The 24415-nt window shown below is 41.0% G+C and overlaps 1 long non-coding RNA gene across 1 annotated transcript; it reads left to right on the top strand.

Moving 5' to 3' along the window:
* Positions 1–1303: 1303 nt before the first annotated feature.
* Positions 1304–23477, top strand: LOC122460972. The gene is made up of 3 exons (XR_006282645.1): positions 1304–1314; positions 1692–1696; positions 23251–23477. It is a non-coding gene; the product is annotated as an uncharacterized LOC122460972 (long non-coding RNA).
* Positions 23478–24415: the final 938 nt, after the last annotated feature.

Raw genomic sequence — 24415 nt, forward strand, 5'->3', positions numbered from 1 at the left:
GGGAACTGGGCTTATTTAGTTGGCAGAAGAGAATAATGAGGGGGGATTTGATAGCTGCTTTCAACTACCTGAAAGGGGGTTCCAAAGAGGATGGATCTAGACTGTTCTCAGTGGTATACGACAGAACAAGGAGCAATGGTCTCAAGTTGCAGTGGGGGAGGTTTAAGTTGGATATTAGGAAAAACTTTTTCATTGGAGGGTGGTGAAGCACTGGAATGGGTTACGTAGGGAGGTGGTGGAATTTTCTTCCTTAGAGGTTTTTAAGTTCAGGCTTGACAAATCCCTGAATGAGATGATTTAATTGGGGATTGGTCCTGCTTTGAGCAGGGGGTTGGACTAGATGACCTCCTGAGGTCCCTTCCAACCCTGATATTCTATGATTCTATATCGGTGCTACCGTTAGACAAACAAATTAATATTCAAATATCAGAAAGGTGGATCTTGCAATAGGTCAAGAGAGTGTGGTTTCAGTAACGGATATTGGACCAAATCCTGGGTCCGGTTTACATTGCATTAAGATGTTAATCTGCCCCAAACCACCATGTGAAGAGGCTGGACTGAGGCAATTGTTCCTGCAAATAGCCAGAACAAGGTGGGAGGAGAGTGGGCATGGGTAGGTGTGGAGATCCTCAGAGGCTGGAGTTGAGTTTCCCTGAGCAGCCCTATGCATATCCCAATCCCATCTCTCTGTCCCTGCTGGTGTCTTACTCCAACATATTAAAATGGCTAGCCTTATGGTAAAGCTAGTATCTTGATGTACTAATATATGAGAAAAGTGGGTTTGATTTAACTACTCAACTCTCAAACTTCAGGATAGGAGTGGTGGAAGTACTGCAGCATATGTGCATAACATATCACTTTTGGGCATCCATTATTGCTACTAATTTTATATAGCTCAATCACTGTGATCTTAAAAGAGGCTGCTCCCTGGGTTTGAGGGACAAAGTTGCCATGGCTGACACACAGGAACAATTCTATTTAAATAGTAGAATTGGGGACTTTATATGAAGTTATTAGAGAAAACACTGCTAACAAAGAGACCAAACCTAAGGCCAGCATAGTCACAGAAAAGTGTAGGGCCCAATGAGGTGTATTCTGGAGTTGGACAGCCAAGGAAAGTCTTGATACCATTTCTCCCCTCTAAATGACTTTTAAATAGATCTTTGACAAAAGACATGCTCCAGGCCTACAGTTTACCAGTACTTTACAGTAAGGCACACTCTTAATCACAAGCCTGCTCATGGATTCTTAATTCCTGACACTTTTTTCTACTGGTTTTTGGATGTGAACTGTACTTCAGCAGCGTGCGCTCTTGTAGCACTCTTTGGTGCTCATGGTGGGTTTGAACGACTCGCTGACACTAAGCAAGGAACATTCATTGAATGAAACAATTCAATGCATCTCTTGTTCTTCCACCAGGTTACTGTATCCACACAGCAAAGTGATTGTGACTAAATCATCATCACACTTTCCAACCACCTGTGAGGCACCTACACCACAAAGAGCCCAGCACAGTTGGTGAATGACAGGCTTCTGGGTAATTTCTAAATGTGAGATTTGAGTCATGGGATGGTATTAAGAGTAATGGATAAACTGGTGCAGCAGCAAAGCTTGTAGCTTTAGGATGAGCTTAGGGAGAAATAATTGTAGACTGGATGAGCTAAAGGTCTGTTCCCAAGTGTTGCAACCAGCCAATGTTATCAATTCCTGTAAAACATCTCAAAAAGAAAAGGAGTACTTGTGGCACCTTAGAGACTAACAAATTTATTAGAGCATAAGCTTTCGTGAGCTACAGCTCACTTCATCGGATGCATTTGGTGGAAAAAACAGAGGAGAGATTTATATACACACACACAGAGAACATGAAACAATGGGTTTATCATACACACTGTAAGGAGAGTGATCACTTAAGATAAGCCATCACCAACAGCAGGGGGGGAAGGAGGAAAACCTTTCATGGTGACAAGCAGGTAGGCTAATTCCAGCAGTTAACAAGAATATCAGAGGAACAGTGGGGGGTGGGGTGGGAGGGAGAAATACCATGGGGAAATAGTTTTACTTTGTGTAATGACTCATCCATTCCCAGTCTCTATTCAAGCCTAAATTAATTGTATCCAGTTTGCAAATTAATTCCAATTCAGCAGTCTCTCGTTGGAGTCTGTTTTTGAAGCTTTTTTGTTGAAGTATAGCCACTCTTAGGTCTGTGATCGAGTGACCAGAGAGATTGAAGTGTTCTCCAACTGGTTTTTGAATGTTATAATTCTTGACGTCTGATTTGTGTCCATTCATTCTTTTACGTAGAGACTGTCCAGTTTGGCCAATGTACATGGCAGAGGGGCATTGCTGGCACATGATGGCATATATCACATTGGTAGATGTGCAGGTGAACGAGCCTCTGATAGTGTGGCTGATGTGATTAGGCCCTATGATGGTATCCCCTGAATAGATATGTGGACAGAGTTGGCAACGGGCTTTGTTGCAAGGATAGGTTCCTGGGTTAGTGGTTCTGTTGTGTTGATCTTCCTAAAAACACCATCCTAGCCACTATGGATGTAGAAGCCCTCTACACCAACATTCCACACAAAGATGGACTACAAGCCGTCAGGAACAGTATCCCCGATACTGTCACGGCTAACCTGGTGGCAGAACTTTGTGACTTTGTCCTGACCCATAACTATTTCACATTTGGTGACAATGTATACCTTCAAATCAGCGGCACTGCGATGGGTACCCGCATGGCCCCACAGTATGCCAACATTTTTATGGCTGACTTAGAACAACGCTTCCTCAGCTCTCGTTCCCTAATGCCCCTACTCTACTTGCGCTACATTGATGACATCTTCATCATCTGGACCCATGGAAAAGAAGCTCTTGAGGAATTCCACCATGATTTCAACAATTTCCATCCCACCTTCAACCTCAGCCTGGACCAGTCCACACAAGAGATCCACTTCCTGGACACTACGGTGCTAATAAGCGATGGTCACATAAACACCACCCTATATCGGAAACCTACTGACCGCTATTCCTACCTACATGCCTCTAGCTTTCATCCAGATCATACCACTCGATCCATTGTCTACAGCCAAGCGCTACGATATAACCGCATTTGCTCCAACCCCTCAGACAGAGACAAACACCTACAAGATCTCTATCATGCATTCCTACAACTACAGTACCCACCTGCTGAAGTGAAGAAACAGATTGACAGAGCCAGAAGAGTACCCAGAAGTCACCTACTACAGGACAGGCCCAACAAAGAAAACAACAGAACGCCACTAGCCATCACCTTCAGCCCCCAACTAAAACCCCTCCAACGCATCATCAAGGATCTACAACCTATCCTGAAGGACGAGCCATCGCTCTCTCAGATCTTGGGAGACAGACCAGTCCTTGCTTACAGACAGCCCCCCAATCTGAAGCAAATACTCACCAGCAACCACACACCACACAACAGAACCACTAACCCAGGAACCTATCCTTGCAACAAAGCCCGTTGCCAACTCTGTCCACATATCTATTCAGGGGATACCATCATAGGGCCTAATCACATCACATTATCAGAGGCTCGTTCACTTGCGCATCTACCAATGTGATATATGCCATCATGTGCCAGCAATGCCCCTCTGCCATGTACATTGGCCAAACTGGACAGTCTCTACGTAAAAGAATGAATGGACACAAATCAGACGTCAAGAATTATAACATTCAAAGCCAGTTGGAGAACACTTCAATCTCTCTGGTCACTCGATCACAGACCTAAGAGTGGCTATACTTCAACAAAAAAGCTTCAAAAACAGACTCCAACGAGAGACTGCTGAATTGGAATTAATTTGCAAACTGGATACAATTAATTTAGGCTTGAATAGAGACTGGGAATGGATGAGTCATTACACAAAGTAAAACTATTTCCCCATGGTATTTCTCCCTCCCACCCCACCCCCACTGTTCCTCTGATATTCTTGTTAACTGCTGGAATTAGCCTACCTGCTTGTCACCATGAAAGGTTTTCCTCCTTCCCCCCCCCTGCTGTTGGTGATGGCTTATCTTAAGTGATCACTCTCCTTACAGTGTGTATGATAAACCCATTGTTTCATGTTCTCTGTGTGTGTGTATATAAATCTCTCCTCTGTTTTTTCCACCAAATGCATCCGATGAAGTGAGCTGTAGCTCACGAAAAGCTTATGCTCTAATAAATTTGTTAGTCTCTAAGGTGCCACAAATACTCCTTTTCTTTTTGCGAATACAGACTAACACGGCTGCTACTCTGAAACCTGTAAAACATCTGGGACACCTGCATTCCATGTATGCAATGCCATTAGTATTGCTAATTTAAGGGGTTGCAAGCAATGGAATTATTTTTCACTTAGTTATTGCAAAGGACCATTAAGATGTTTATAGTGCTGGACTTCAAGAAAGCACAGTGAACATATATTGCAAAGCACACAGAGCAATAGACGTACAGTACAGTGTCTAGTTGTATAATGCAGGACTTAAGACAGAGTAATGAACATATTCACATAATAACTGAAATATAGAAAAACACTTGATTGCATGAATGCAGCAGCTCACTGGGTGTCATTCCAAAGCTCATTCATCTGGTGGCAGCTTTTGTATACAGCTGCACTTTGTATCCATGGGTGTAAGAAAGATCACACAGCAGCCAAGATGCTATTAAAGCTTAAAAAGCAAATGTGTGTTTGGCTTTACTTTGTTTTTTTCCAGCTTGTTATTGTGATCACTACAGTGCCAACTTTGAAAGAGCAGTGTGAGAAGACTAATTCACCCTTGTGAAATGTTTGCATGCTATCTGAATCCACTGTTGCATGATTTTTCTCTGAATTATAGTATCATTACATTGCCTCTCACAGAGACTTACAAAAACTGCACCCATTGTATCTGATGAGGAAACACCCATGAAATATGTGCTCAAACAGAGAAGAAAAACAATTTAGCCTGGGACAAAGTAACACACGCAGAGCCTGGGCAGAATTGGAGTTGTTATATGTTGAAAAAGATTGGAAAAGTGGTGGTAGCAGGATAGGGGGGAAGGCAAAGGGTCAACACATGCACACAGAGTAGTGCAGAAGTAGAGAGGTAGAGATTTAAGAACCGAGAATGGGATTTTCAGAGGTGCTCAGGGTTGTCCTAACAGTCAATGCTAAAACTCCCATTTTGTCCAACATTGAGCACTTTTGAAAATCCCACCCTGACTCTTTGGCAAGTGGCAGCCACACAGAGTAATTCCCTTACCACATTCAGTTGTGAGCTGATGAGGTCTAACATGCTAAGCTGGTTTGGGCTAAGATGGGAGACTTCCTGGGAAGGAACCAAAGGCTGCAGGATGGGATGCTAGTGATTCAGTTGCTTCAGGCAGGCAGGTTTTCTTAGTCCTTAGACCAATGTTGCAGTATGGTGTCACAAGGCACTGTTGATGGAGGGGCATGCTTTTACATGAGATTTAAAACTAGGAGTAGAAGATCAAGAGATGCTCTGAATGGAGATACACAGCAAAGAAATTCTCTTCCTTGCTCATGTTATAGCTCTATTACCTACCTTAGATCAGAACCCTTTTGCTACCCCAAATTGATAGGCAGATGAAAATGAAACATCTGTTCCCAGTTGGCAGTCAATTCTTTTGCCTCCTTCCTGTTCAGTACAATGTCACCAGAAAACAATGACAGTCCAGTCATCCTTCCAAAAGTCATAGATTGTGGGAGCTGGTGCAGGTAACTGAACCTATCCCCTCCACCTTGGACCTATAATAAGGACCTGTCAGCACAAACCAGCGGTCAAAGTAGATCAGAATAGGAAGTGTATGGGGTGGGGGAGGCTCACCAGTTCTGGGACTCTATTTTGTAAGAGTGGGGGGAGTTATGGAGGTAGAACAAAGGACTGGGGATTGTAGAAGACAGGACCCGTTTACTGGAAGCTATTAATTTTTATATCCCATGGATAGAAAGAGGTAAATATCTACTGGGTCACAATAAATGATTTACAGAGCATGTCACTAGAATGACATTGTTGTTTCCCAAAAGCAAAGAGTACCCCAACCCAAGGAATTTTTGGAAAATGTAATCCAGGATAATTTTGGACAGGAATAAGTGATTATCCCATTTATAGGGTGTCACCTACTTTCACAATTTCCTTCACTATATGTGTTCCTCAGTCTGAACGACTGAGACAAAAAACAGGGGGCACACAACACATTATCTCCCTGTATAATGCAACACCTCAATTATGATCTCATAATTCTCTTACAAACACATAATGTCCTGTATCCTCAAGCTCTGCATATAGGTCAATGCTGTGTTATTCAGGGTGATATTAAATTTTTAAGATTAATGTGTTGGGTGAAGCATGTTTCCTTATCTGCTGGAGGCATAGGGAAGTTCTGTGTGCAGCTGAAAAGTCTGTCATTGTCCATGGAAACTAATGAGCTACGCTACACGAAATTGGGTATTGTGGGTGATCTAATTTTGTTTTTATAATTTCATGGCAGGGCACCTACAGCCTTGAATAGGTGCCCCTTTTTATTTTACTTTTTTAATATAATAAATAATATGCTGATTTATACTCACTGTGCTGTGTGTATGCACTAAGGTACAACTAAAAGGTGCCACAGGACTTGGAATTTCCTCCTCTTAGGGATTTGTGTGATGGGGTCCCCGGGGTGAAACCTGGGCTGTGGGACCACTGAGTCCTCCAAACCCATCAACCCGGGTTGCTTCTCACATTGTGATGCTGATGTCAAGCTGCAAATATCTCCTAGGCATTACACTTACAGACATCCACAGGTAGGGACACACCTCTGTCCCAGCCACTCATGAACCATCAATAGCCAATTCCTCCTCAGTCTTGCACAGCAGAACTGTACCATCTTGCACTGGTCAGAAGCCTGACCACTGTAAGTTCATTACTTAGTTCGCCACTTCACAGGAAAGTGGGCATGCCCCACCCTCTGTAACCTAAGCTGAGATTTCCCAAGCCCTTTAGATAAATTTGCAGGTAAGGATAAAACATTAAAATAAGTTTATTAACTCCAGAAAGATAGATTAAGTGATTATAAGTGGTAGGCATAAAGGTCCGAGATAGTTACCTTAAGAAATAAAAATAGAAACGTGCATTCTAAATCCTAAACTTTTAGTCTAAGGGTATGTCTACACACGAAATTAGGTCGAATTTATAGAAGTCAGTTTTGTAGAAAGCGTTTTTATACAGTCGAGTGTGTGTGTCCCCACACAAATGCTCTAAGTGCATGTAGTCGGTGGACTGTGTCCACAGTACCGAGGCAACCGTCAACTTCCGGAGCTTTGCACTGTGGGTAGCTATCCCACATTTCCCGCAGTCTCCACCACCCATTTGAATTCTGGGTAGAAATCCCAGTGCCTGATGGGGCTAAAGCATTGTTGCGGGTGGTTCTGGGTACATATCGTCAGGCCCCTCTTCCCTCCCTCCTCTCCCTCCCTCCCTCCGTAAAAGCAAGGGCAGACAATCGTTTTGCGCCTTTTTTCTTGAGTTACCTGTGCAGATGCCATACCATGGCAAGCATGGAGCCGCTCGCTAACGTAACGTACTGTATGTCTCCTGGGTGCTGGCGGAGTGGTACTGCATTGCTACACAGCAGCAGTTTATTGCCTTTTGGCAGCAGACAGTGCAGTATGACTGGTAGCTGTCGTCAATGTAGTCCTGGGTGCTCTTTTAACGGGTGCCTGGGCAAACATGGGAGTGACTCAGCAAGGTCATTTCCCTAGTTTTGTCTCATGGTGATTGTGTCCTACCGGCAATGCACTGTCTTTTAATCTGCAGCTAGCAGAAGATGATGGCCAGTAGTCATACTGCACCGTCTTCTGCCGAGCACCCAGGAGGTGATGATGGCTAGCAGTCGTACTGCACAGTCTGCTGCCAGCAAGATGTATGAAGATAGATGAAGTGGCTCAAAACAAGAAATAGACCAGATTTGTTTTGTATTCATTTTCTCCTCCCTTCCTCCCTCTGTGAAATCAACGGCCTGCTAAACCCAGTTTTGAGTTCTATCCTTGAGGTTTTGAGTTCTATCCTTGAGGCAGCCATTTAGTTTCTCGCAAAGCCACCCCCTTTGTTGATTTTAATTCCCTGTAAGTCATGTCGTCAGTCGCCCCTCCCTCCGTCAGGGCAACAGCAGACAATCGTTCTGCTCCTTTTTTCTATGCAGACGCCATACCACAGCAAGCATGGAGCCCGCTCAGATCACTTTGGGAATTAGGAGCACATTAAATACCACATGCATTATCCAGCAGTATATGCAGCACCAGAACCTGGCAAAGTGAAACCGGGCAAGTAAGCGACATCAGTGCGGTTACGAGAGTGATGAGGACATGGACACAGACTTCTCTGAAAGCAGGTGCTCTGGCAATGTGGGCATCATGGTGCTAATGGGGCAGGCTCATGCGGTGGAACGCCGATTCTGGGCCCGGGAAACAAGCACAGGCTGGTGGGACCGCATAGTGTTGCAGGTCTGGGACGATTCCCAGTGGCTGCGAAACTTTCGCATGAGTAAGGGCACTTTCATAGAACTTTGTGACTTGCTTTCCCCTGCCCAGAGGTGCAAGAATACCAAGATGAGAGCAGCCCTCATAGTTGAGAAGCGAGTGGTAATAGCCCTGTGGAAGCTTGCAACGCCAGACAGCTACCGGTCAGTCGGGAATCAATTTGGAGTGGGCAAGTCTACTGTGGAGGCTGCTGTGATGCAAGTAGCCAACACAATCAAAGATCTGCTGATATCAAGGGTAGTGACCCTGGGAAATGTGCAGGTCACAGTGGATGGCTTTGCTAACTGTGGTGGGGCCATAGATGGAACCCATACCCTATCTTGGCACTGGAGCACCAAGCTAGCGAGTACATAAACCGCAAGGGTTACTTTTCAATAGTGCTGCAAGCACTGGTGGATCACAAGGGACGTTTCACCAACATCAATGTGGGATGGGGGAAAGGTACATGACGCTCGCATCTTCAGGAACTCTGGTCTGTTTCAAAAGCTGGAGGAAGGGACTTTCTTCCCGGACCAGAAAACAACCATTGGGGATGCTGAATGCCTATAGTTATCCTTGGGGACCCAGCCTACTCCTTAATGCCATGGCTCATGAAGCATTACATAAGCAGCCTGGAGAGTAGTCAGGAGCTGTTCAACTACAGGCTAAGCAAGTGCAGAATGGTGGCAGAATGTGCATTTGGATGTTTAAAAGTGCATTGGCACAGTTTACTGACTCACTTAGACCTCAGCGAAACCAATATTCCCACTGTTATTACTGCTTGTTGTGCTCCACAATATCTGTGAGAGTAAGGGGGAGACGTTTATGGTGGGGTGGGAGGTTGAGGCAAATTGCCTGGTTGCTGGTTACGCACAGCCAGATGCCAGGGAAGTTAGAAGAGCACAGGAGGGTGCGGAGCGCATCAGAGAAGCTTTTAAAACCAGTTTCATGACTGGCCAGGCTACGGTGTGAAAGTTCTGTTGTTTCTCCTTGATGAAACCCCCCGCCCTTTGGTTCACTCTACTTCCCTGTAAGCTAACAACCTCCCCACCTCCCTTCGATCACCGCTTGCAGAGGCAATAAAGTCATTGTTGCTTAACATTCATGCATTCTTTATTAATTCATCACACAAAAAGGGGGATAATTACCAAGGTAGCCCAGGAGGGGTGGTGGAGGAGGGAAGGACAAGGCCACACAGCACTTAAAGTTTAAAACTATTGAATGCCAGCCTTCTGTTACTTGGGCAATCCGTGGGGTAGAGTGGCTGGGTGGCCAGAGGCCCCCCCACCGTGTTCTTGGGCTTCTGGGTGAGGAGTCTATGGAACTTGGGGAGGAGGGCTGTTGGTTACACAGGGGCTGTAGCGGCGGTCTGTGCTCCTGCTGCCTTTCCTGAAGCTCAGCCATAACTGGAGCATATTAATTTGATCCTCCAGCAGCCTCAGCATTGAATCCCACCTCCTCTCATCACGCTGCCGCCACCCTTTCAGCTTCAGCCCTCTCTTCAGCCCGCCACTTACTCTCTTCAGCCCGCCACTTCTCCTCCCGGTCATTTTGTGCTTTCCTGCACTCTGACATTGTTTGCCTCCACGCATTCGTCTGTGCTCTTTCAGTGTGGGAGGACAGCATGAGCTCAGAGACATTTCATCGCGGAGTGCATTTTTTTCGCCTTCTAATCTTCGCTAGCCTCTGGGAGGAGAAGATCCTGTGATCCTTGAAACCATGCAGCTGGTGGAGGGAAAAAAAAGGGACAGTGGTATTTGCAAAGAATTTTATAGAACAATGGGTACACTCTTTCACAGTAAACCTTGCTGTTAACATTACATACAAAGCACATGTGCTTTTGTTAAAGGTCGCATTTTGCCTCCCCCCACCCCGTGGCTAACAGTGGGAACATTTCTGTTCAGCCATAGGCAAACAGCCCAGCAGGAATGGGCACCTCTGAATGTCCCCTTAAGAAAAGCACTCTATTTCAACGAGATGACCATGAATGATATCACTCTCCTGAGGATAATACAGAGAGATAAAGAATGGATGTTGTTTGAACTCCAGCAAACATACACTGCAATGCTTTGTTCTACAATGATTCCAGAGTACGTGCTACTGGCCTGGAGTGGTAAAGTTCCTACCATGGTGGATGGAGTAAGGCTGCCCTCCCCAGAAACCTTTTGCAAAGGCTTTGGGAGTATATCCAGGAGAGCCCGAATGCCAGGGCAAATTAATCATTAAACATGCTAGCTTTTAAACCTTTTATAATATTTTAAAAGGTACACTCACCAGAGGTTCCTTCTCCACCTGGTGGGTCCGGGAGGCAACCTGGGTGGCTCCAGGTCCAGGGTGAGAAACAGTTCCTGGCTGTCGGGAAAACCGGTTTCTCCACTTGTTTGCTGTGAGCTATCTACAACCTCCTCATCGTCGTCTTCCTTGTCCCCCAAACCTGCTTCCGTGTTGCCTCCATCTCCATTGAAGGAGTCAAACAACACAGCTGGGGTAGTGGTGGCTGAACCCCCTAAAATGGCATACAGCTCATCATAGAAGTGACATGTTTGGGGCTCTGACCCCAGAGCGGCCGTTGGCCTCTCTGGTTTTCTGGTAGGCTTGCCTCAGCTCCTTAAGTTTCATGCGGCACTGCTTCGGGTCCCTGTTATGGCCTCTGTCCTTCATTCCCTGGGAGATTTTCACAAATGTTTTGGCATTTCGAAAACTGGAACGTAGTTCTGATAGCACGGATTCCTCTCCCCATACAGCGATCAGATCTCGTACCTCCTGTTCGGTCAATGCGGGAGCTCTTTTGAGATTCTGGGACTCCATCATGGTCACCTCTGCTGATGAGCTCTGCATGGTCACCTGCAGCTTGCCACACTGGCCAAACAGGAAATTGAAATTCAAAAGTTCGTGGGCCTTTTCCTGTCTACTTGGTCAGTGCATCTGAGTTGAGAGTGCTGTCCAGAGCGGTCACAATGGAGCACTCTGGGATAGCCCCGGAGGCCAATACCATCTAATTGCGTCCACAGTACCCCAAATTCAACCCAGCAAAACCGATTTCAGTGCTAATCCCCTTGTCGGGGGTGGAGTAAGGAAATTGATTTTAAGAGCCCTTTAAGTCGAAAAAAAGGGCTTCGTCATGTGGACGGGTGCAGGGTTACATCGATTTAATGCTGCTAAATTCAACCTCAACGCCTAGTGTAGACCAGGGCTAAGCAAGAGTTGAATCAAACAGCTTTTCTCATCCTGACAGATGGTCCAAGCGGGTTACAATTCCTCAGTACACAGGCTGGAACTACCTTTCAGCCTGTGACCAAACTTCCCCAGTTCAAAGTTTTTGTCCTCCAGACACTTTTCAGGTGTTGAATTGGGGGGAGGCCAAGTGATGATTTCATTGTCTCTCTTATATACTTTCTTTCAGCTTGCTGGAAAGATCTTTGCTGTGATGTGGGTTAGTCCGCCCCTATGATGTATGTGCCTTCTCCGAGAAGTCTCTGGATAGTGGAATGTGTGTTGATGAGCCATTAAAGCCATCTGGCTATTGATGGCTACTCTTTTGTTGTAACTGAAAGGCTGGTTGTGAGTGTTCCCAATCTCATACTATATTTCAGTTACACATATAGCAATACTTCATAACTTCACCTATAATGCTAGCATGTACAATCAACAGGATATTAATGTTCAACAGATCAAGACTTTTAAAATGATACTTCACAGGCATAATTTGTACAAAACACACCGTATCATATCACAGTGGTGAATATAGGAGTTCCCAGGGTGCTACTTTAAGGTATAGTGTCACAGTTTGCACTGGGCAGATGTTGCACTTAACTAACCTGAGCTGATTTTGAAAAAATTTGTGTGTATAATATTATGTAACTATGATATAGTAAATTTGCGCTTTCATTTTACAGTGTGATTAGTGGATGACTACACAGAAAGCCAGAGGGAATTTACTCCTTGTTTTTTTCCCCTAAGGCCCACATTCAGATCCATTTTAAGTCAAAAAGATTTGTGTGATACACATATTTGAGGGAAAATGTTGGGTCCAAGGGAGGACAGACACTAATAAACAATAATAATTCAAATAAACTTAAATAGCAGCTTCATATTAAAAAGTCTTTGAGATAGTACAATGGTAATTTCTTCTCACTGCAGTTAGAGTGGAATAATATCTGAGAGTGAAAGGGCCTTTTTGCAGTTTCACTCAGTTACATTATTCATTTTCATTTTCTTCTTATTAACTATTGTTGAGTGTTGTGCATTAAACAGCTGCGTACCTCATTCTGGAACTGGCTGTATTTCAGTGGTGAGTGAAATTAATCCTATATCTAGTTTGTAAGCCAATTTGTGATCCTGGGAGAGGGGGGAATGAAGGAGAAATGTAAATATAAAATATGCCTTAGTAATTGCTCTGTGTTGAAAGCTGTTTGATATTAATTGAGGAGTATCATGACACCAACACTGGTTCACATTTCTTCAGCATGAAGAAATTCTGGGTCTGCAGCACTCTTACCAAGAAGCTGAAAGATTTTCAAAAGCACTCCTTTTCCAACTCCCTGACAAGGCTTTCATATCATACAACATTGTTTTCAGGCATTCATCTATAAAGCTGATGGGAAAAAATGAAATGGTTTTATCCCCTCAGTACATCTATATGTTGATTGTGTTTACTGGCAGTGTTCCAAGACCAGCTCCTCCTCTTACTGGTTTGTCTGCTTTCCAAAAGAAGGAGAGTAAACAAATATTGCCTGATACTGAGTCAGTGAGAGCCTGACAGTATTTTAACAAGGTACTTCCACAAACCTTTCCCCCCTTCGCTTGCAATAATCTCATGTGCCACAAAGAGGTGTGTACTCATATGACTTGATCCAAAGGCTATGGAAGCTGAAATATTTTATGGAGACTACTGATGGTGGCAAAGTATTTTGCAGGGAAGTTTCTGAGGTGTGGTCACCTTTGATGAAAGACAAGAGAGAGAGACATGAATTGAAAACCTGACTATTTCGATATGAAAATAGATATTTCCTCACAATTCCATTTTGTGCAAATGTTCAAAAGCTTTTGAATCCATTCTAGTGCAGAACAAAAACAAGCTTCAAAACCTTGACAGTTGTCATAGAAAAAGAATTATTGTCGTCTTGTCAGCTCTACTGTGAAACTTAATAGAAGACTCCCGTTTTACTTCAGTGGGCTTTGGAACAGGCCCTTTAAGGAGCATGGCTGAGTTACGAAGTGGTAAATCCTTTGTTATTTTTCATTTAAACAAAATACTTTCTCTTAACCATAACCAGGAAAGGGGACAGCAGCAGAAGGCCAACCAACTTGTATTAAGCTGCATTTTGATGAAAGTGCTGATAGGATAAAATGTAGTCTCCACTGAACCAATGGCAAAACTCTCATTAATTTCAATGCTGCCAAAATTTCATCCATAATGTTTTTATTCTGGTCCTGAAAATGAGTATAGGGACAGCATCTCACAGTCTTCAGCTGTGCTAATTTGGAGGGGTGGTGAAGGGGGGGCTGAGGATCTTGTAGGATGATCCAGAATCTTCTTCCCTAGAAAATGTTTGTTGCAGCCTGGACTAATCCAAAGTTAAAGAATTTGCTCCTTTACAAGTATCAGAGTTAAATTTCTGTGCCAGGAATGTCAAGGAGGGGATAAAGGCTACAGGATGCAGGGAGATCAAAGCCAAACTTCCTGATGACAGAATTTTAACAAGGGGCTTCTGTCCATCACATAACTGTGTTGAATCAAAGACAGGGGGAGAAGTTCAGCAGTGATATGTAAGATGGGGTATGTTATGCATTACTAAGAGGGTGTAACTGTTCAACTGGACCAAATTCAGCCTGAAGCTACAGGAGGCAAGGTCAATGATTTCCATTATAAAGTTGTCTGTTTTTTTACAGAATGGGTACAGAATGGTCTGAACAGCTGCAGAATGTTCTGCCAACATGCCTGAGGAGACTGCCTAAATTTGTTAGTTTAAAACAGAAATCTCCCCTTGATTTCAAATGGACACTGGTCAGGTCCATAAGGTCAAATTCTGCCTTCAGTTACAATGGAGCTACCCCACTGATTTCAAATTCTAATCTAGAAATAAATTAGCTATCATGACAATACAAAATATTGTATTGAGACTGCCTCATGCTACAAATTCAGATTCCAATTTCTAGTCCTTCGCTTCAAATTCTAGAAATTTTTGGATCTGTGGATTTAATCAGGATTATCACATTAAAGCTGAGTTTGCACTTTCTATTTTTCTTTCTCTTTTTATTTTTAATCCCCAAGCTCTTTAGGTCCGGAAAATAAAAGTAAACATGAGCTTTTCTGTTCTTGTTAAATAAACAAATATGTAGCTGATGATACAGTGCTTGATATTTTATCTCCTTTAAAGACATACAATATGCTTTTAACCCTCTGACATTCCTTTGTGTTAGTCATAATTAGAAACAAAGTTGGCATTAAATTCAGAACTATTTCTGGGTATAAAAGTTACCCGCTTCATGTAAAATCTCTAACTCACTAATTAGTTTCTAAAGTTGGGATCAGATGTTTGTAAGTCAAAGTCATTTATTTAAATGAAATAAATTACTATTCTACAGAGAATGTTGTTGGCAAGGCTGTTAGCCAGGCTAGAGCAATGTTTGAAATCTTTCAAACTGAAAACCAGCATTTTTTAAATACCGGATCTTCTGAAACAGAAGATATTCTATATTTATAGAAAAAAAATCCCCTAAATCCATAGTAGTATCACCCATATTTTGGAATATGTATACAGCAGCTCTTTTGTTTTAACCAATTAAAAACAATTGCTAGCATCCAAAATGAAAGGTTTTTAAACAATATGACAATTGCAAATAACCTCTCCAAAAGCACTTGAAATACATTGTTATTAGCGGTCTTATTTTAGTTATAAGGCTATTTTCTCAATTGAAAAGTGCAAGGGGTAAGCCCTTGCAGTCATTCACAACTCCATAAGGCTTAACATTACTTCATGTGTGTAGTCCCACTGAAGTTATATATTAGTAGATTCTAAGGCCAGAAGACAACACGGTCATCTAGTCCAGCCTCTTATATAACAGGCCATAAAACTTCCCCAAAATAATTCCTGTTTGAACTATGCATATATCTTTTCGAAAAACATTTGATCTTGAGTTAATAATTGCCTGTGATGGAGAATCCACCACAAGCCTGGGTAACTTGTTCCAATGATTAATTACTCTCTCTGTTAAAAAAAATTATACCTTCCTTCCCGTCTATATTTGTCTAGCTTCAACCAGGCAAGGTACTAACAAACATCAACAGGACTTATTTTTTAAAGTGGAAACCTCTTTACCAAGCTGCTGCTGCACTCTGGTAGCTCTCACTCAGCCTCCTCAACTCCGCCGCCTGTCCCCCCACCTGGGCTTTGCAGAAAGGGTGCAGGTGGGTTCAGAGGCAGAAGATCCATCCTCATTGCCAAAATGTTGTAGCAACCAGGCAAGGTACTAACAAACTTCAACAGGACTTTATTTTGAAAGTGGAAACCTCTTTACTAAGCTGCTGCTGCACCCTCAATAGCTCTCACTCATCCTCCCCAACTCCCCCCCCATCCTCCTTCCTGTTTCCTCTCCTTTCAGACTCCCAACAGCCAGTGCTCCCAGTTCTAATAATTACAAGCAGCATCTAAACACCACACACCCCTTAATTTTTACTTTGATAAGCTAAATAGATTAAGCTCATTGACTCTCTCACAATAAGGCATATTTTTCAGTCCTTTATTCAGTCTTGTGGCTCTTCTCTGAGCCATCTTCAATTATCAACATCCTTCTTGAATTGTGAGTGCAGCACTGGACATGCTATTCCAGTAGTGGTTGCATCAATGCCAAATCAGAGGTAATATAAATTCCCTACTTTGCCTCCAAAGATTTCATTGGCTCTTTAGCCACTCCCTCACACTAGGAACTCATGCTCAGCTGATTATCAAACCATTATCTCCACATCTTTTTCAAACTCACTTCTTCGCCATATAAAGAATCATTTAATAGAAATTTATCCTATATTCTTTGTTTCTAGATGTATAATTTTACATTTGGCCATAGTCAAATGCATTTAGTTTGCTTGTGCTCCAGCTTACCAAGTGATCCAGATAGCTGTGTATTAGTGTCCTCTTCATAGTTTACCATTCCTCCAACTTTTGTGTCATCTGAAAATTTTGTCAGTGATGATTTTATGTTTTCTTCCAGGTCACTGATAAAAATGGTAAATAGCAAAGGAACAAGAGCCAATCCCTTTGGGACCCTATTACAAACAAACCCAATTGAACACTGTACCCTGATCTATAGATTATGGATTAATTATATTGATTACTTAAGAATTCCCAGTTATTGCTTTGAGGGTTGACAGGTTCTTGTCCCAAGATCAGGCCCAATATTATTAAAATTACTATATAGTTGGGAATCCCAATGTTCACAATTACAATACTCACTCTCTAGGAACTTTTCTGTATTTACAATAGTTTATTAATACATTTAGCAAAGCCACAAACACTCTAACCCAACAAGGTAGATAGAGATAATACAGAATGTACCTCTGAACATCTATATGCTCACACCATTCCTTTCAGAACAACCTGAAATGTTACCCATTGTCTTCCTCATCACCATCACCTTCCCCCTCTTTGCCAGTGGCCATCATTCTGGCAGCTCCCAAGGACTACATAACTCTCTCCTGCACCCAGGCTGGGATACAACTTTTATAATACATTCTGCTGACACCACTATGTCTAATGCATATTCAGTAAGGATTTCTCCCCTCTTCCTTATTTACATTTCCTCACCCTACTAATGTCGGTGTGTCTTTCTAATATAGGTTAGTATATAAATGATCTCAACTTATTACCATACATGTCAATTTGTTGCCATGGCTCTCTTGTGGTCAGATATCTGTGGATGTTAGCTCATGTTCCAGAGATTGGCTGATGTCATCATGGTAAATTCTGACAAAATTTCCCCATACACACTCTAGTCTCAGTACCCAAAAACTTGGGAGTTACCGTTCGGTCATTTATCTCTGCCAAAATTCATAGGCCTCAAGCTTTATGCTAACTGATGAAGCTTATGTCTTACAGGGTACAGGCCTGTAGGTCCCTTGCATTACTGCTGAATATAATAAAGGCAGAATATAATGAAGGCAAGGCGTAAATATAATAAAGGCAAGTAAGCCCTCTGGGCTACAAGAGAATTCCCCATTTGCAATTACCTTTTGAGACCTGTTATTTAGCCATTTTTAATCCATTGAATAAGCACTATATTAATTTTATATCATTCTAGTTTTAATAAAAATATCATGTGATACTAATTCAAATACCTTACAGAAGTCTAAATATATTACATCATTGTTTTTATCAATCAAACTTGTAATCTCATCAAAAAGATAAGTTAGTTTGACAAAATCTATTTTCTATAAACCCATGTTTTCTTTAATTCTTTATTAATTGACTCCTGCATCAGCTGCACAGTTATTTTGCCCAGGATTGATGTCAAACTGACAGGCCTATAACTAACTGGGTTGTCCCATTTACCCTTTTTAAATATTGGCACATAGGCGTTATTTCAGTCTTCTAGAATGTCATCAGTGTTCCAAGAGTTATTTAAAATCAACAATACCAAGCCAGCAAGCTCCTTGGCCAGCTCTTTCAAACCTCTTGTATGTAAGTTATTTGGATCTGCTGTTTTAAAAATGCCATAGTAACCGCTGTTAACATCTTCCTGAGTTATTTTTGGAATGGAAAGTGTTTCATCACATATAATTTGACTACCGCATCTTTCCCCCTCAATACAGAAAAGAATATTAACTGAACACTTCTGCCTTTTCTGCATTATTATGAACATCAAAATGCTTATGAGAATAATGTTAAGTACATGTGTGTTTGCAGATCAGGGCCTAAATCTACATTTACTCTACTAAATCAGCATCAGCCTGATTCACTGTAGCCTTGCAAATTGTCCAATTAGTCTCAAATGAACAAAGGGGCATAAAAGTAACTATATCAGAAGGGCAGCATTTTATACCCACTTTGGACAATCTTGGCTCTGATGTAAATGGCTGCACAAAGCACAAGAGAATCAGGTTCTAGATGTCCCTCAGATAAGGTTTGGTGATTGAGGCCTTTAAGGAACTGCACACCCCATAAGAGGAAAAAATATCAAAACACTGAGAGCAAACCCCCAAAATATGTATTAACTCTTTAAGGGTCAAATGCTTTTCCAGTCACAGCCATGCCGTCACAGTGAGACATTGTCTCCAATTACACGTGGAGCCCTGTTTGTAAGAAACAGTTTAAATCAAATAAATTTTTGTGGTTTAAATTGCATCCCATGTGGAATCTGTTAACACAAAATCAACTCATCATTTGTTTTCAAGGGGAAATTATTTTTCTCTGGTGTGCTTATGATACTAAGAAATTTATGGCTGAATTGGGATGATGGGGATAAAACCTTACATAAGTATTCCCAGAACAGGTTCACTAGCCTACAGTTTGTACTCTTTAGTACATCTTACTACCACAGCCTGAATGAGATGCTACTCCCCTACCACTGATTATGCCTGTAAGTTTTGCTTGCCTTTACACCACATAAATATGAGCAGCATTAATTGGATTTTTAAAATAATATTTAATTCTAAATTGCTTGACACATTCAATCTGTAGATTCCACAAAGAAGTCAATGGTGTTGATTTTACATGCATATTTGTTTTATATGCATGTATCTCCCATTGGAATCTTTCTTTTTATGTTTTGTTTATGCTACTGTAGTATGCGCTACGTTTAAATTATTATTTATAAATAATGTAGGATTTCATCAAAAGATTAGTTTTCTTCCACAGTTGTGCTCTATTGGAGCATGGAGCTGAACAACAAAGGGCATAGTTATTTGACTTAGTTTCTTTTCCAAAATGCATGATCATGAAAAGTTTTTAACATTATTAGATAAATTTATATCTCAAATTATGTAAAATATTTTATTGCTTCACATTGTTTATCTAAATTCAGCTATCCTAAACTCTCAATTATAAATCATGTTCTCTAGCATCTAAATATTATATTGGAAATTTGTTGGATTATTTGAAACATTTACAATCCATAATTATTCAATTCTCTGATAACATTTGTATAACTGAAATAATATTGTGCTCTAATAACAGATTAACAATGATATAGTTAAGCAGAAAGAAGCAAACCAAACAGAATGGCTATTACAGGACCTAAGAAGACTACACAAGCACTAAAGCCTACGTTCTCAAAATGTGCACTAATTTGGGGTGTCTGTCAATATTTGGTCATCCGATCTGAGGTCCCCACCACCTGATTTTCAGAGATGTAAAGCAGCCACAGCTCCCAGTGGCTTTATTTGGTGTTCTAGTTGCCTGGTGCTTCTGAAAATCAGGGCTTGGGTATTTCAAACTAAGCACCCAGAAATGGAGTCACCTAAAATTAGTGGACAATGTAGTCCTCCATTTTGAAGTAATGTGTAGATTACTCTCTTACTGTCTGATCCAGAGCCCACTGAAATCAATGGAAGCCTTTCTGTTGACATCAAATGGCTTTGGATCAGGCCTGTGGACCATTGCTAATGTTGAAAGCATTTGACGATTCTAATTGCATGTCATCTCACAATGTGTCATAATTAAGTAGTTGAAACTGTGCTATAGTTAAAGCACTTTAAAAACTATTATTATGTATGGTTAGTAGGGACATCACATATCTTTGTTGCAAAGTGTGTATGTGTGAAAGGAAAGAAAAGAAAGAAAAATCTTGGGGAACAAAACAGGTGAATATTATACATAGAAATATTATTTTTTCACATCCAAAAGAGCTAAATGAACTGAACAAATTCCCCCTGATAGGTCTTACTTGTAGCAATATGGCTACAGCATAACTGATAAAAGTTGAACAGAAAGAGATGAATCACTGGTCTTTTTGGGTTTCCTCTTCTATAATTAAAAGTACCAGTCATTTAGGGAAAATATCCTCTCTTCTAATGACCCACCTTTCTCAGCCCATTAATAATTCAGTTTTCTTGCAACTACAAGAACAGCAGAGAAATATAAAATGAGACTCAAAATGTGGTGATAGAGCAAGGATATGCTCAGGTTTTAATGCAGCAGAGAAATCAAAGTGCCTTTTATTATCTGAGGTAATTCAATTGTTTATTGCTAATATGATCGTTTAAATTCTTATCAGTCAATAATATAATGTAACTATGACAAGGCAATGGGGAAAACAAAGTTCAGCAGATTTATCTGAACTTCAATTGCATTACTTTACGGAGCTTACACTCCATCATCTTCCTAACCTGAAACAACTGGCTTATCAGATGTTGATATTAGTTATAAATTTATTCTTTCATTCATTTTGTTTGAGTAACAAAATTGGATGAACATTTTTAATATAGCAGCCAGTTTCTTTCAATCCACAAGGGTTGTAAAGTCATGATATACACTATCTCTGTCTAACATTTCACTGAGGACAAGTTACTGTACAGTGAAAGCTGCAATACAGCAACTGAGCAAAGGGAAAAAGTCACAGAATGGAAATCAGTTGTCTTTAACCTAAAATATAGCAGATGCTCTGGAGGAAACTAGCTGAAAATGTACATCAATTTTGCTCCTTGTTTTTCACAGAAGGCAGAGGAGAGGGAACTGGAAGTAGGAGGAGAAGGGATGGGAAATGGCTATATCTATCTTTTAAATTGCAAGGAATAATTAACTCAAATTCAGAGTACTTGTCTGGGAAGACTGGAGTCCCAAGACATAAAAGGCCCTTGAAATCAGTGATTTAACTAGGAAGGCTAGACCAAAAAATGATGGGCCAGTTCTTCACCTGGTATAATTTGGTATAGCTCTATTCATGTCAGTGGAGTTACACAGGTTTATTCTAGCTAATTGAGGTGATCGAAAAAACATCAGTTATTTTAAATAGGACATTTTTTTTAACTTCCTGAAAAATATTTTGGTTATCTATTCAGTTTTTCAAAACCAGAAAAAATAAATCCTTTTCTGTTTTTCATCCAGACAAACAAAAACCCAGAACATTTCAACTAAAATGAAAATGTTCACAATTGTTTTTATTTGAGTCATACATTTTCATAGAAAAAAAATCATCTGCCTGTTCTAGTTGAAGATTTGACTCAACAGATTTAGGAGTAAAACTTAAAAATTCAAAATTCCATGGACCTTAACAATTTTCAGTGTGTACTTGAGTTAAAGGTTCAACTTGTTTGTTATTCTGTTCAAACCTCTTCATACATCTCTAACTTTTTCCCCTTCATGCACATCCAAGACTTCCACTAATTAATAATGGGAGTGTGGCTCATGCAACAAAGAAGAATGTATATAGCTGTCAGTGGAAAGAGATTGGAAGAGAGATTTTCTGTGTGTATCCAAGCCCTTTGTTCTACATGCAGTCAAGACTTCTGACATTCTCGTATAAGATTAGGAACTGTTACTGTGTCATCATTTTAGATCTATTAGCAATGTCCGAACAAATGAGAAGGAAAGCAGTTCAGGGCTTGGCTATCTGTCGTGCATAAACTTCAATTACTGCATATGATCCTTTCCTGCCCGACTTATGGAGGTGAAAAGAAGTACCAAAATGAAGAGGGAATTTCAGGAAATACCTTTTGTTATACTGTGCTTAAAGTATACTTCATGGAACTAAACTATATTATTTCCGTGTTGGCTACCACAGCATGGAATTTGAAGCTAAATACCTGAACAGAGTGCTCCTGCAATTGGGTCTAATTTGTATGGATTTTATATGAGTTCATACTGCAGCTTCTGCATGTTCTGTTCCTTTAGTCATTTGAAATCACCAGTTCATTTGTTTTCTCCCCTTCCCACACAGCCTTATAAGCAGGTCTCCCATTATTCTTTTTTGTTATTCATAGTTATATAAATAGCTCATTCCTGCTACTGCACTTGGTTTTCTGTGATGTGGACATGTCAGCTACTTGATTGCTAAAGATTAGAAGGTTCGTAGCAGCTGAGTGGTTACTGCAGATGTATCCAGCATCATCTTGGACTTATAAAACTTACATAGACATATATTACCTGGACAGAAAGAGAAATGAGAACATTTTTAATATGTTGTTCAGTGACTTCAAATGTATTTTTCTTGGTTTTAATCTTGGAGGTGATAAACCAGCTGTAGATATTTGGCTGAATTAGGCACATATTGAGGTAAGGAGAGGGATAACTTTTAGCACTGGTGAGGCACACTGAACTTCAAAGCAGCACCCTGGAACCCCCATATTCACCACTGTCATATACTCACGATATGTTTTGTACCAAGTATGACTTGTGAGGTATCATTTTAAAAGTCTTGATCTGTTGAACATTAATATCCTATTAGACTGTATGTGCTATCATTGTATGTTAAGTTATGAAGTTTTGCTATGTGTGTGTTACTGAAGTATGTTGTAAGGTTGTGAACACCTGCAACCAACTTTATAGGTGCAACAATAGAGGACTCAGACGTGGTCATGGCCCATTAAAGTAATCCACACTCCCAAGGACTATCCCAGGAACTGTATACAATGGAGATTTCTCAGAGATAGCACATAGACAATGGAGACTGTTTGACCTATGTCATAGCAAAGGCTCTTTCTACCAATCTGGAAGAAGATATAAAAGATGAGAGGTGACATCATCATTTGACCTCACTTCCCCTACAGCTCAACACCTGAAAACACATCTAGAGGAAAAAGACTGAGCTGGTAAGGTGGCCTCAGGCTGGAAAGGACAATCCCAGACTGTATTAAGGAACTACACCATCTACCAGGGTGAGACATTGCTTCATTCAAATCCTGTCTAGTTTATAGAACTCATATTGTGATTTTACTTTCATTTCTTAGATAAACAACTTTGAGCTGCACACGTATTACCCATAATCACTTAAACTCTATCTTTCTGTAGTTAATAAATCTGTTTTAAATTTTACCTAAAACAGTGGGTTTTGGTTGACGTGCTTGGGAAATCTGCTCAGGTTGCAAGGGTTGAAGCACGTCCACTTTCCTTTGTAGATGTGGCAGACTGGGTAATAAACATACACTGCTCAGGCTTCTGACTGGGCAAGATGGTACAGCTCTGGGGTACAAGGTTGGGGAGCTGGGGGAATTGGCTGGAGCCTCTTTATTGTTCATGAGTGGCTGGCCAAAGCATTCATGTAACTCAGTACAGTTTGGTGTGTCCCTGCCTGTGGATGTCTGTGTAAGTGTGGTACCTGAAGAGGTTTGCAGCTTGTCACAACATCACAGTATGAGAGGGAGCCCTGGTTGGTAAGCCAGAGGGCTCAGCAATATCCCAGTTCCAGGTTGCACCCTGGGGAACCCTTCACAGCTGTCTCTACAGCTAATATTTCCCACACATCCGCATTAATAAATAGAACTGGTTCAAAGATGCAGAAAAATGTCTGAAATTTTTGGTCAGATTTCAAAAAGTTTCAGCCATCATAAAAGCTGCCCAAAAGACAGAAAAAGAATATTTAAGAAAAGATGTGGAAAATATTTGTCAAAATTTTTGACCAGCTCTATTAACCAGTGATAAAGGAAATTATAGTGGGCCCAACATTTGACTTTCACTTTTTTTTGCATGTATTTCATGTAACCTTTTTAAAGTGTCTCTCTTTTTTTTTTTCAAAAATGTTTCTAAAGTTTTTCTTTTCTTCCTTTTAAAAAATGTGTAATTGATTTTTTTAATGGACTGTTGTAAAGAAATATCTCGTTCTTAAAAATACACTTTACTTCCAGTAAGAGGCAGCATCCAAATAAGGTTGCATGATCTTTTTCCAAGCTTTAACTGTACAGCCTTCTTTAAAATAATACTGAGTGACTCTGAGAAAGGGTGTTTGTAAATATCATGATCAAAGTTTTTAGCTCA

This window comes from Dermochelys coriacea, chromosome 1 (assembly GCF_009764565.3).
Source record: "Dermochelys coriacea isolate rDerCor1 chromosome 1, rDerCor1.pri.v4, whole genome shotgun sequence".
NCBI classification, from domain to species: Eukaryota; Metazoa; Chordata; order Testudines; family Dermochelyidae; genus Dermochelys; species Dermochelys coriacea.